Raw genomic sequence first — 14,287 nt, forward strand, 5'->3', positions numbered from 1 at the left:
CATTTTGATATATGTCTTCTGAGACTTCATCTTTGATTGCTGAAGAAAGCCATAAGAAAAGCTTTCTGGGCAGATAACCAGCTTGAATAAAGGTATTCTTTTGAATTAAAAATCTAGTTTTGATTCTATTTTAGCCAAGTCTCTTGTCTAACTAAAGTCTGGAGACTGTAGTGCTTTTTCATGGGTCCTATCCAATCTTTAAAAAAAATGAAGAACTGAATACATAATAGTATCATTTGCCTTATTGGAGTGCTTCTCAATTTTCCTGCCAATGCACATATTGGCTGATGTTCATGTGGGGTTGCTCAAGGTGATACATAATCCCAGGATCTAACACATGCAGACCCTTTTTTTACATTCAGGCTTGTAGAATACAAGAAAATATAAGGAAAGTTATCAATCCACTCATGTATATTTTAAATAAATCTCAGAACATTTACTGCAGTTTTAGGACTTGTGAACAAATTAGTTGAGACACATCTTACACAAATCAGTCACAACACCTCAGTGGAATTGAAACCATTTGGCATCACTTCAGGGTCTCCAAAGAGCTCCAGTATCATAGTCCTCTATGTCTCAACACAATACTTTGCCAACAAAGGTCCATCTAGTCAAAGCTATGGTTTTTCCAGTAGTCATGTATGGATGTGAGAGTTGGACCATAAAGAAGGCTGAGCACCAAAGAACTGATGCTTTTGAACTGTGGAGAAGACAAGAGTCCCTTGGACTGCAAGGAGATCAAGCCAGTTAATCCTAAAGGAAATCAATCCTGAATATTCACTGGAAAGACTGATGCTGAAGCTGAAGCTCCAATACTTTGGCCACCTAATGCGAAGAACTAACTCATTAGAAAAGACTGTGATGCTTGGAAAGATTGAACTCAGGAGGAGAAGGGGATGACAGAGGACAAGATTGTTGGATGGCATCACTAACTCAATGGACAGAAGTTTGAGCAAGCTCTGGGAGTTGGTGAAGGACAGAGAAGCCTGGCATGCTGCAGTCCATGGGGTCGCAAAGAGTCAGACATGACTGAGCAACAACAGTAACAATGTCTCAACACAGAAAAGAATTCAGCAAGAGGCAAAGTGATAAGAAGTGATTTATTAGAATAGACACTTTTGAGCCTTACAAGCCAGCAGGTGAGGGGGTGCCATACCCCAAGAACTTACTGGGCTACAGTTTTACAATCAAAGGAAAAGTGAGGAGTGAGGAGAAGAACTTCTTTGACTTTCTTGAATAGACATCGTGTTTCATCATTAGCTCCTCTTCCAGGTTGGGCAGGGGAGTTTTCTTGTCCCTACATGATCAAGCTAGGTCCACAAATTATTGTTTTTTTCTGTGTGCAGAAAGCATGTCCTAGAGACCATTAACTTACTGAGCTCACTGGGCAGGATGTGAGGCTCATGCCACCATTTGTTTGACTGTTTGGGGTCACATCCCATGCTTCTGTTGCATGGTTTTGTTGTTAAGCAAGCCTGCTTGTTTTTGTAGTTAAGGAGGCCTGTTTTCTTAAGTAATCATTGACTTACAGGGGTCTCCCATACTTTTTCTACTTATAATTGGGATTAACTATATTAACTATTTATAAGTGGGATTAACTGTCTAATTACCTACTTAATCTCTTCGCTCTGTCCCTATCAGAATGAGAACTATGTTTAGGCAATATACCCAAAACATTGGATGCCTTGGACCTTTGGCCTTGGAGAGTATTCTCAGGGCAGCAGTAGGGGCTCAGCATCAGTGTCATGAGATGAGGCTCCAGGAAGTCGAACTTGAACAGTCTAGTCAAGCCCACACTTGATTTCACCACTGGCACACTTTGCCTCTCAAACTCATTGCCCATCATTGCAGTGGCCTATTCAGTCCTATCGGACTTGGAACAAATTAGGGATCAACCTTTATCTCCGTGCCATCTCCCACAAGCCATCAAGGCTTCTCAAAATCCTCACAAACTGTTGGAAAAAAGGTTTGGTGACATCAGAATTATTTATTTCTGTGCCTGCTGTGCAGTATTTCAAGCATGTGTTTATTTTCATTAGATATAAAGGATGGTATTCAAGGTCATAGCATCTCAGAATCGTTTGCCCTGAAGTATTTAGGACAGCACGTACATCAGGAATGAGCAGCCCCCAAAATGACTGGGTGTGAAAAAACAATCATTTGGCACATAGTGCCTTCCTTTAATGAGTTTAAGAAATAGGAAAGTTCTGCTACAGTGGATTTAGGTTAAAAGGATTCTCACTTTTAAGGAGAAAATGAAATATCTTCAACCAATACACTGGCTTTAGATGTCCTCAGTTTTGGGCTTCATCAGATGTGAGCAGCAGGATGGATCCGGCAGATCAGCAAGGGAGTGCCAGGCAGCAGGAATATGGCAGGATGCGTTAGGATAATTGTGAATCTGCGGGGAATTTTCACTCCTTAAAGAGTTGCAGGTCTAATTGCCAAAAACAGGGACACAACACTGGTCCTGAAATAAAAGAAACAAATCTTTTGAATATGAATGTAGTGGCTGCAGTGTGTTCTGCAGAAACAAGATGTCTGCTCTGAATATAAGACTTATTGTATTAAAGCTCAAGATCGAGTTTATATCAGATCTCTAGATAATCTATTCATACAATATATGTACAAACTAATTTCTGGAAATGGCCTACACTACTTGGCGGCCACAAACTCAAACTAAGGCTGCCCACAGAGTCCTGTCCATCTGGTTAGACTTTTCTACTTATGCCCCCTTTCTAGAAACAAACAGTCCTTACTTTCTGATTTTGAACAATATCCTTTCTCTTTATTTTTTCTTTTAACTGTCTTAAATATTTTCTATCAAAGTCATTTTTCTCACTTTTTCATTTTTGGTTTGCTTTCCCCATCTTACTCAGTAATTATATTACTTCAATTTAAAAGATGAATATGCTGCTTTTAAATATCCTCTTTCAAAAGAAGAGAGAGATTTGATAGATTTTTCCTAGTGTAAAAATCAATTTAGCAACATGTTGGAAAAAAAAAAAAAGCATGTACCATTGATTATACTGGATTTTTCAAGTCATAGTTTCTTTTCCTTTTTTTTTTTCTTTGCAACTTTATTGAAGTACAAGCTACATACAATAAAGTCCAATAATTTTAAGTGTATGTTTAGAGGAGTTTCAGTGAATGTAGGAAGCCTTGTAACCACTACAGAAATCAACATACAGAACACTGTCATCACTCTCAAAGACTTCCTTCCTGGCCCTCTGAAGTAAATTTCTGAGATTTCTGGATTGGAATTGTAACTGCTTTGTAATTGCAAAACCTATAAACTAGAGTTATAATTGTGTAGTCTCCAAAAGTGGTAGGAGAGTTATATTTCTCTTAGTTAATGAATCTAAATTAATCTACAAAAAATTGGTGCATTATTAATGTCCAGCTCTGCTTTCTGTCACTTCAGTTCTCTAAGAGAACTAATACCTATTTCTTCTTTTTTTATTTTAACTCCCTCCAAGGAAACCTTGATAGCAAATCAGGTCTGGCCAGTTTTGTTAGTTCTTGCCTTAAGTATAAGTGCTATCTTTAAAATCATAGAGTCCTGCTAGCAAGTCTGAGGTACTGCTAATTAGGCCAAAACATGTCTTAGCCTGAGAATTTATCTGCATAATTTTAAGTTTTAATATGTAAGAAAGCTAGCCAAGAGAACACTGTGTGTAGATTTTTTCCCCCCTTTGGTTATACCTCTTGAAAGTAATTTAACACAATTCTTTGTAAAAAACTTTCCTCTACCTCCCTGAAATCTTTTTCTTAGACAACTGCTGTAAGTGTACAAACATTACCTAACATTCTCGTCTTTAGCTCATGGTCTTCCACAATTTTCCCTTCACTGCTGCTGCTGCTGCTAAGTCACTTCAATCATGTCTGACTCTGTGTGACCCCATAGACGTCAGCCCACCAGGCTCCTCTGTCCACAGGATTCTCTAGGCAAGAATCCCGGAGTGGGTTGCCATTTCCTTCTCCATTCCCCTCACTTTTTCTTCTTTATTACTTCCACAGATTACTACAACCCAGGTGGGATTCTTTGTGGCTTGTTTTATAGATAATCAGGAAGAGTAATTCTGCTTTGGAATGAAGGAAAATTATTCCAAATCCGAAAACAACTGCTCTGTTTTGAGAACCTGAGAGGGATGCCACCCGTCACAGCTCTGGGGCCTGGCGCTGGCCCACTGAGGCCAGTTGTGGGGACAGTTACTGGAAGTGGGTTTTGTGGGGACTTGAGCAACAGGGGCCCCAGCTAACATTCCCCAGGCTGCTACAGCCCCCAGGGCTCCACTTAGCTAGAAAGCCAGCGAGGACCCTGATCCCTCTGATGTCAAGAGGAAGAAATACATTCTTCCCCTGATAAGTGGGTTATAAATCATGATGCAAGTCTACAGTCATATGGGTCTTCTATGTCACCAATACTTAGAAATTCAGCTGGGATATTCTGGGATGGTACCTTGAGTCCCTAGTGCCAGCCTGCTTTTGAAGAACCTTTCACATTTGTGCTTTCATTTTGAGGCTGCACAGGACCACTAACATGTTCTGCCTTGAAGCTGAAAAGTCATCCCTTCCTAAAAGGCAGGTGAATGCAGTCTGTGCAGGGCACTCTGCTGGACTAGCGTCCTCAGGTGGTAACAGCCTGTTCAAGTGTGTATGTGACTGCTCTGTAGCTACATCTGTGACCACAACCCTAGGGTCATTTTTGGCAGGAAATAATCTGTCCTGGATGTCTCTTGAGATCACCTCTGTATTATGATAGCAGATAGAGGGAAGATATAGGATGGATAAGTCTGGCAATTATCACAAGCACCATAGAGAAAGGCCATAAGCTGTGGAAACCATGTCTGCTCTTTCTTTGGCCTGTTAGCTTAAATTTCCCTTCCTTAGAGAGGTCTTCCTTTGTCAACACATCTAAATTAGAGTCCCATGTCTTTTCTTCTTACAAGTGACAATGACTGGATTTGTGTGTTTGTCTTAAGAATGTTTTCAACTATCTTTGTGAGGTATTCACAGTCTCCAAAAACAAAGCCACTACTTGATATAGTGTTGGCATTTAATAAATACTACTTGAATGAATGAATGTTTTTCGCAGCCTCTGCCAGTGGCATGAAGGCGATCTAAAATAACAAGAGGACAGAGAGTGAACAGCAGCTGAATTGTATCAAAGGTATGAATCTGTTTGATATCTTGGACTTCAGGGCTTTCCTTGACTCTGCCACCTTTTTATAGACATGAGATGCTGAGCAGTTGATGTTCCATTGTTTGTTTGTAGCTGACATCTACTGAGAATACCAGGCATTTAAGTGTTTTATTTACATATATTATGTTATATGACCTGCACAACAAGTACCCAGTAAGTATGTAGAAGGTATAATTATTATTTCATTTTACATATAAGGAAATTGAGACTTGAATGTTGGGAAGGAGGTGGTGGCCACATAACTAACATAATAAATGACATAATAAATTACCTGAGTCAAACTCAGGTCTTTGTTGTTTAGTCAGTAAGTTGTGTCTGACTCTTCTGTGACCCCATGGTCTATAGCCCACCAGCTTCCTCTGTCCATGGGATTTTCCAGGCAAGAATACTGGAGTGGGTTGCCATTTCCAATCAAACCCATGTCTCTTGCATTGGCGGGTGGATTCTTTACCACTGAGTCATCAGGGAAATCCGAACCCAGGTCTATCTGACCCCAATTATCACACTCTTAAACATTATTAATTATGCCTTTATCTTGAACACACTGAGATGGAGCAAGAGATGTAAAATGCAAGCTTCTATTACAAACTCACTTAGTCTGGGTCTAATTACCCAGTCAACATTTGGTCTTTCCGGACAGTGGAGGATTTCCGGTTCCACCTATGTCCTAATCTAGCAAAATCACTGCCTCCCTGGCCATTATCTTATTTTCTTCCTTGTTGGTATTTACTCTTCACACTATGGGAAGAGCTATCTACCACATGGCGTCCACACCCTGGGGCCAGATTAAGTTTTTGTCACCCTCAGCAAGGCACAAGGGGTATGGTTATACAGTTTAACAACAAACAATCTTCAGTGTCTGGTCAGATGTTTTTTCCTAAAATTTTAATGATCCCTTAAAATTACCACCTTCTTTGCCTTTCAGTTTTGAAACCACTGTTATGATGGCCCAGAGCCCTTGGCGGCCTGGACATGTCAGCCACTTCCATATTGGCATAGGCAACTCCTCCTTGAACCTATTATCAGAGAAGTTTACTAAATTTCCTCACTAAAAATTATCAAAAAGTGTTTTGTAACCAATTTCATACATATCTGTGCTTCATATTTACTTGCTAGGTAGAACATTATGATAATTATATATATACATAACTTTTCCATATATGCAAATGACACTGTAACTTTTAGAATTCATTATTTAAACATGTGTGAAGGCCTAGGTGACAGGGAAGAAATAAAAGTAAACCAGTCAACTCCAAGAGGTTAAAATCTAATTGTGATTATTCATCACAAGACCCAGATACAAGGGAATATTTTGACTTTCTGTTTCAAATCCTAATAGCCTGCCTCCCTTCATAAGCCAGTCAGACATAGAGACCTCCTACCCACAGGACGTTTGATTTATTTCTCTGTGTCCTTGTGGTGGTTTGGTAGCTTAGCTTGCACACGAAAGAACACAGGCACAAAGCAGGGGACAGAGGAGCACTGCAGAGGAGTCCATTCCCCTTTGCTGTCTCTGTCTTTCTGGATCTAGCAAATGAGGAAATTCAGGCCACTCAGTCTGACTTTTACAGAGCTGAATGTGGGGTAACTTGGAAACATATAATCCAATGATTCACCTAATTTTTTATGATTATGTGGACTACAAAGATATGGCTAAAGATGAACTCAAGTTTAAGCTGCATTTTATTTAGTAAAGTTTTTGTGAAGTGAAGTCGCTCAGTCATGTCTGACTCTTTGCAACCCCATGGACTGTAGCCCACCAGGCTCCTCCTTCCATGGGATTCTCCAGGCAAGAATACTGGAATGGGTTGCCATTTCCATTGTACTTGATATTTTTTGTGTTTTTTTTTTTGTTGTTGTTGTTGTTGTTTGTTTGTTTTTGGCCTCATTGTATGATTTTGGGGATTAGTTCCCAGCCTGCAGAAGTGAAAACACAGAGTTCTAACCATTGGACTGCCAGGTAATTCCTGTGCTTCATATATTTAAATCCTCTTGGTTATTATCCATGCTAATCAGAAAGTATTTAAAATCACAAAAACACTTCTGTCTGCACCTTGAGGCCTATACCACCAAACATTAAAAGTGGCTCATCTTTTAGGAAAAATAGAAAAAAAAAGTTTTTTTTCAGGAAAAAAATACTAAAATTTCTTATACTGCAATTTGAAGTCAACCATGCTTCTCTTCTGTAGGTTGTTTTTGGTCACTATACAGTCACTGTGTAGAGTCAAGATGAAGATGTCACCTGAGACAAATGTTTTCTATGTAATCCTAAGCAAGGCCAACCCATTTATTTCAGTTCAGCAAAAATTTATCATAAGCCTAGGACCAGGCTAGGTGCTATAGGCAGAAAAGTAGACGCTAAATGAGGACCTGAGACAATATAGCAATGACGATATTATAGAGTAGATCAATTATTTAAATGAGAGAGGAAGACTTCCCTGTTGGTCCAGTGGTTAAGAATCCACCCACCAAGTTCAGGAGGATCTCACATGCCACAGAGCAACTAAGCCCGTGTTCCACAACTACTCAGCCTGTGCTCTAGAGCCCGAGAACCGTAACAACTGAGCCCACGCCAGGACTACTGAAGTCTGTGGACGTAGAGCCAATGCTCCGTGACAAGAGAAGCCACTACAATGAGAAGCCTGCACGCTGCACCGCAACTAGAGTAGACCCTTCTCAGTGAAACTAGAGAAAGCTTTCACACAGCAACGAAGACCCAGTGTAGCTAAAAATTTAAATAAACAAATAATAAATAAATAAATAAATGAGAGAGTATATTGCAGTTGGTGGTGGGGCAGTGGGAAGAGAGTATGATGGAGTTGGTGATAGAAGACAGTTATGATACCATTTCAATTAAGAATTCCTCCACGGGACTTCCCTGGTGGTCTAAGTGGCTAAGACTCTGAGCTCCCAATGCAGGGGGCTCCGGTTTGATCCCTGGTTGGGGAACAAGATCCCACAAACTGCAACTAAGACGATGTAGCCAAAAAAATAAGTAAATAGAATTCCTCTAGACCATGACTGCCTTGAAGGCAGCACACAGGACTGTATCAAGACCACTGGTTTTTGTTTAGGGCGTTGCTTCTCTCCCACTCAGGCTTTCTCCTTTTAGGTCTTGCTTCCCTCACCAAACGTTTAATGAAAGGGAAAATTCTTTCTCTTCAAATGCAAAATGTATTATTTGGCTAAGGGCCAGTAAGGTAGACAAACTATTCACAAAATACAGTTGAGGTAAGGATGTAGTTCATGTTATGAGAAAGGATACAAATCTTTTGAGATTTCAAAGGATCACTCACAGGAGTAAAAAAGGAAGGGAAGCAAGTAAAGCAGAAAAGCTAGCACATGTGTGTTGCCAGTTTAGTTTAGTCATGGTGTTAGAAAAACTCCATCCAAAAGACCTTGTTTTATTTATTTAATCAAGTAATCATTCTCTTTCTGAAACCTTTGGATGCAAGCACAGAAATGAAGGTATTCATGAAGTCAGACTTGTACTTGCCAGAAAATAGTAAGGAATGCCAATTTAATCTCAGCTACCTGAGTGAGTCCTAAGGGGAAGATGAGCTCATGAATGCATATACAGATCATTACAAAGCTGAATTAAAGTATATTAAATATGGAAGTCGGATATGAACCCCTAAGGGTTATACAACGTAAAAAGGATAGTTGAAGAACAACCTGAAGCTTTATAAGTGGGGAACCTAGATCCTCGCTGGCTGGGAAAACAGTTACTACTCACTCTTTAAGGAAACACATATAAAGCTTGGGATTTGAAAGCCCTAGCACTCCAACTGATCTAAATGAATGTAAATTTGCGGGGAGGACCTTCCCTTATCCTTCCTTTTGTGGTCTCCACAGCCTCTGGACCCGACAGGACCCTATAACTCTTATTAACTGAATTGGATGGAGCTAAAATAAAGACATAAACATCCTAAATCATCCACTGAAATCTTCTTAAAAGGGTAAGTTTCATTTATTTTCCAATTTTAAAAAAATTATATACTTACTTAGCAAAGTATATGCATAAGCTAAAATGTTGAATATTTATTTTAGTATTTTATTTTTGGGTGACATTGTCTTGAGCATGCCCACTCCGCCACCCCACATGCACCAGAAGTGTCACATTCAGGGAGTGTGCTGTGCTAGAAAACTTTGACGTATTAATGAATTGCCATCACTAGGGGACTCAATGGGAACCAAAAGTTTAAAACTTGAAAATAGAATGAAGCGGCCGCCAATCAAAGTGAAGAAATATATAAATTCATACAAAAGAATAGGAAAAAATGTGAATTAAAGTTAAGACAATGCTGAGACTATGGAAAGCATTAAAAATTTAGGAATAGAAAGGAGATTTATGTGCCAAGACAGATTAAAGAACCATAATGTAGAAAAGGGTTTTTATATTTAAAAAAATTTTTAATGCAGGAGATAGTTGAAGATTCTCAAAAATAATCCAAAAAGATTGGGACCCCCCCAAAAAATGAACTAATATTCATTAGTTCAACTATATAAATAATGAACTAACATAGACTTTTTTAAAAGTATATTTGATTTACAATGTTGGTTGATTTCTGCTGTACAGCAGAGTGACTCAGTTTTATATATATATATATATATATACATTCTTTTTTCATATTCTTTTCCATTATTGTTTATCACAGGCTATTGAATACAGTTTCCTGTGCTATACAGTAAGACCTGTTGTTTATTCCTTCTCTAACCCCAAAGTCCCACTCCACCCTCCCACACTTCCTCCCTCTTGGCAACCACAAGTTTGTTCTCTATCAATATCGTTTTTGACAGGTAATGACCATTCTAAAAGTTGTGGAGAACCACAAAAGTAAACACTGAGAGTAAACATTTTGGAATAATGAAGAAAACATTTACACTGCACAGATATACATTATTAAAATTTCAGAAATATCTGCTTACTGTTTTAACTAACATGAAAAAATCAGGAAGACAAAATCTGGAAAGAAAGAAATACTGATTTGTTTCTTATACTCTTAGAAATGGACCTAACCAGACATGTTTTTAGTTAATGGAGATTAAATGATTATTTAAGAGTGGATTATTTAAGAGTGGGTCACAAGCAAATTTATCCTAGAGAATTCTGAAGCAAAAACTCAGCAATCACAAATATGAAAGAAAACCTGGATGATTCTACCTGAAAGACAAATGAGCCTCCAATGTTAAAGGAATTCCTTTTATTCTATGATATAATTTCAAATTCTTGTTTACTCTACATTCAGCAAACCGAGAATTCTACCAGTAAAAAGTAAATAACAAAGCACATCACCTTGGAATTCTGCATGTCTTTAACTGAAAAGAATCATTAGCAATACTGTAACTAAAGACCCAGGTACAATTCTTTCAGTAACAAATTCTGACTTAATTTGAAAGTAAATAAACTAATTTCAGACTGTAAGTTTCGGAAGGGATAAGGCACTAAGAATTTCAATCTTGTTCAGTGCTTTTCTTCCACAGAGACAAATTAAAATGAAATGGGGGAGAAAAGTCCTGGAAAGAAAAAGCATTTAGTACATTTTTTAGTTCTTTGGTGTAAAGAACTGGTCATCAGAGTGGAATTTTACTAATCATTGGATTCTACTCCGCTTATTTAGGTTCCATCTTGTATAAGCAGAACATCCCATGTTTGTATGTTCTTTTCTTTGAAATAATTCCACAGTTAGGGTCAGTTATTCTTTGAAAGGCTTTGTGCTTGCTTGTTATTCCTGGTATAACAGGAATGTTAGCCAATGTACCTTTAAAGCTTAAAAGACCAGCAAATGTAATTCAATATGTGAGCTTTAAAGTTCTTTAAAGTTCTTTTTGTTATCTTACTTGGCATTTACCCATACTTTTCACTAGCTTCACTTTTTACTTAAATGAGTAAATTTTATTTTTTATGCAGTTATTTGAATCCATAATAACAATTTTGTAGATGCTTACACATGTGTGTGTGTGTGCATGTGTAACAGAGAAAATCAACATCTCTCTCATGGACACCTATTTAGAAGTATTCACTAACATACTGAGGTATTATCTATGTCACAGTAAAGATGAGTCATCAGCCTTTGCCCTCAAGGAGATTACCATCTATTTTAGCTGATCTAATTTACAATTTATATTCTTTTCATAGGATGAAAGATTAATTAAGTTTTTTATGTATTGAGTAGGGCACCTCTCCTGAGAGGTCAGGAGATAAAAGGATTTTGAAGTCCGATGGACCTGGGCTTGAACCTCAGCTATGCACTCTTAGGACTTTTGTTTACTGAAAGCTGAGATTTCCACTTATAAAATGGGGATGCTAATTTTTAGCTTACAGAGGTGTCAAGAATGTTGTGTAATAATAATACATATAAAACATCTATCACCATAGATGTGCTTAGTCACCAAGTCATGTGCAACTCTTTGTGACCCCATGAACCACCAGGCTCCTCTGTTCATGGGATTCCTCAGGCAAGAATACTGGAGTGAGTTGCCATTTCCTCCTCCAGGGGATCTTCCCCATCCAGGAATCTAACCCACATCTCCTTCCTGCATTGGCAGGTGGATTCTTTACCACTGAGCTACCTGGGAATCCCATCACCATAGATCAGATCAGATCAGATCAGTCGCTCAGTCGTGTCCGACTCTTTGCAACCCCATGAATCGCAGCACGCCAGGCCTCCCTGTCCATCACCAACTCCCGGAGTTCACTCAGACTCACGTCCATTGAGTCACTGATACCATCCAGCCATCTCATCCTCTGTCTTCCCCTTCTCCTCTTGCCCCCAATCCCTCCCAGCATCAGAGTCTTTTCCAATGAGTCAAATCTTCGCATGAGGTGGCCAAAGTACTGGAGTTTCAGCTTTAGCATCATTCCTTCCAAAGAAATCCCAGGGCTGATCTCCTTCAAAGCCCTACATTTTTAGCCTCTCCCATCTCCATATATGTTATTTAAATACTCAATTTGATAATTGTCCATAATTTCCTCCATTAATTTTGGTCCAGGATTTTTAAATAATTTCATAAATCCAGCCAGGTTGTAATTGGCTGTACTTTGGGTAGTGAATGAGGCAGCAATCCAGTTGTTTCAAATTCAAAGACCATATTGGAATGCAAGAGCCTGAAGCTCAAGAGCCCCACCACAACCCTCACACATCATCACCCCAGTCACAGCCTCCACTGTTAGAAATGGTCTGCCAGGGTCAGGAATGCCCCCAGGGAGAAGAACAGGAGAAAAAGATTCTTTGTGTTTCTAAAAATCCTGGGGAAATGTGGCTAAGGAGATACGGATTTGTTTTCCCAGTGTTCTCTTTAAAAAAGGGGGGCACATAAATTATATCAATAGAGTTTGACTAGAAATAAATATTGGGGCTTCTCACCCTTCTGGCCCCAACATACCAGATCCATTGTGTAGCTTTTCACAGAGAACACAAAGAGAAGTCTTTTCATTCCTGGACAGCTCTCCCTCCTTTCCCATTTTATTGAATTCTATTGAACCATAAGGGAAGTAAGCCTAAGGCCAAACTTTAATTGTGTATCTGAAACCCAGATCGTCAACTTCTTTTTTGTCCTCCCAGTCACTCTTTGTCATGGTCTCCCTCAAAAGAGAATCGGGATACTTGCTATAATGATTGAGAAGACAGAAAGGTGTCCCTAATCAAGAAATCTTGAAACTTAACCAAAGTCCTCAAACCCTACTAGTCTAGGGGGAAGACTTTGTCATTCTTTAATTCTCCTCTTTCTACATCCGCCTGCAATATGGGAGACCTGGGTTCGATCCATGGGTTGGGAAGATCCCTGAAGGAGAGCATGGCAACCCACTCCAGTATTCTTGCCTGGAGAATCCCCATGCACAGAGGAGCCTGGTGGGCTATAGTCCATGGGGTCGCAAAGAGTCAGACATGACTGAGAGACTAAGCACAGCACACAGCAGGAAAGAACTAGGAAGTCCTGGGGTAGTGTGGGGTAGCTGTAGAAAGAGGCAGTGAGAATCACTGTGGTTGTTAAGTTCAGACACTTTTGGGCTTCTCTGGCGGCTCAGATGGTAAAGAATCTGCCTACAATGCAGGAGATCTAGGTTCAGTCCCTGGGTGGGGAAGATCCCCTGGAGAAGGAAATGGAAACCCAAGAATACTCAGTATTCTTGCCTGGAAAATCCTATGGACAGAGGAGCTTGATGGGCTAAATAGTCCATGGGGTGGCAAAGAGTCGTATATGACGGAGCCACTGACACACACACGATGATTTAGGGAATGTTAAAAAAGAAAATTCCATGGATGTAGGAGCCTCGTAGGCTATAGTGCATGGGGTCACAAAGAGTCGGACACGACTGAGTGACTTCAGTTTCAGTTTCAAAAAGGATAACCCTGGGTGAAAGGAAATTTTTATGTATTTTTCAAAATGAGACTATCTCTCACTTTTGTTGAAACTGTTAGTATTTTGGTGGAGAATTTCTAGCTTGTTTTTCCTCTCTGCATTGTGAGTTTTCTTTAAATTTCATTTAAGAAAATTTAAATGCAAATAACATACATAAAGTGTATAAGTCTTAGTGAATAACTCAGTGAATTTTTATACATTGCTGTATCTGTATAATTCAAGCAGAACAGTACCTTAGGATGTTTTTATCACTCATGGAAGGCTCCCTGAGTCACTTCCCAGTCAATAACCCCTCCATGATAAACATTCTTTGAACTACTTCTAAATTTTGCCTGATTTTGAATTTCCTAGGAATTAAACCACAACTGTACTTTCTTGGTATATGGTTTATTTTGAGCAAAATTAAGTCAATGAGGTTCATACATATTGTTTTATATATCAACAATTTGTTCTTTTGCTTTATAGTATTCCATTGTGTGAATATACAATTTATCCTTCCCTGTTGATGAATATTTGTGTTGTTTCCATTATTTGGCTGTTTTTAGTAAAGTTGCCTTGAGCATCTCCACTGTGGATTCTTAATTTTCTCCAGGCCTCTTCTCTGTAGGATATGTTGAGTAGAATTGTGGAGAGGATTTACAGGCACCAGTTACTCTTGTTCCAGGTTTATTCTTTGGGTTACCTTGGTACCAGAATTCAAATTAAAAGGAAAAAATA

At 39.0% G+C, this 14,287-nt stretch overlaps 1 protein-coding gene across 1 annotated transcript in view; it reads left to right on the plus strand.

Moving 5' to 3' along the window:
* SLC39A10 (solute carrier family 39 member 10) overlaps positions 1-14,287 on the plus strand; it is a 162,581-nt gene that overhangs the window by 29,985 nt on the left and 118,309 nt on the right. Inside the window, exon 2 of the mRNA XM_025001833.2 lies at positions 9,062-9,165. The gene's annotated coding sequence lies outside the window, so the exon portion shown is untranslated. The remainder of the gene's footprint in view (positions 1-9,061; positions 9,166-14,287) is intronic.

The sequence above is a fragment of the Bos taurus genome, chromosome 2, assembly GCF_002263795.3.
Source record: "Bos taurus isolate L1 Dominette 01449 registration number 42190680 breed Hereford chromosome 2, ARS-UCD2.0, whole genome shotgun sequence".
NCBI lineage: Eukaryota > Metazoa > Chordata > Mammalia > Artiodactyla > Bovidae > Bos > Bos taurus.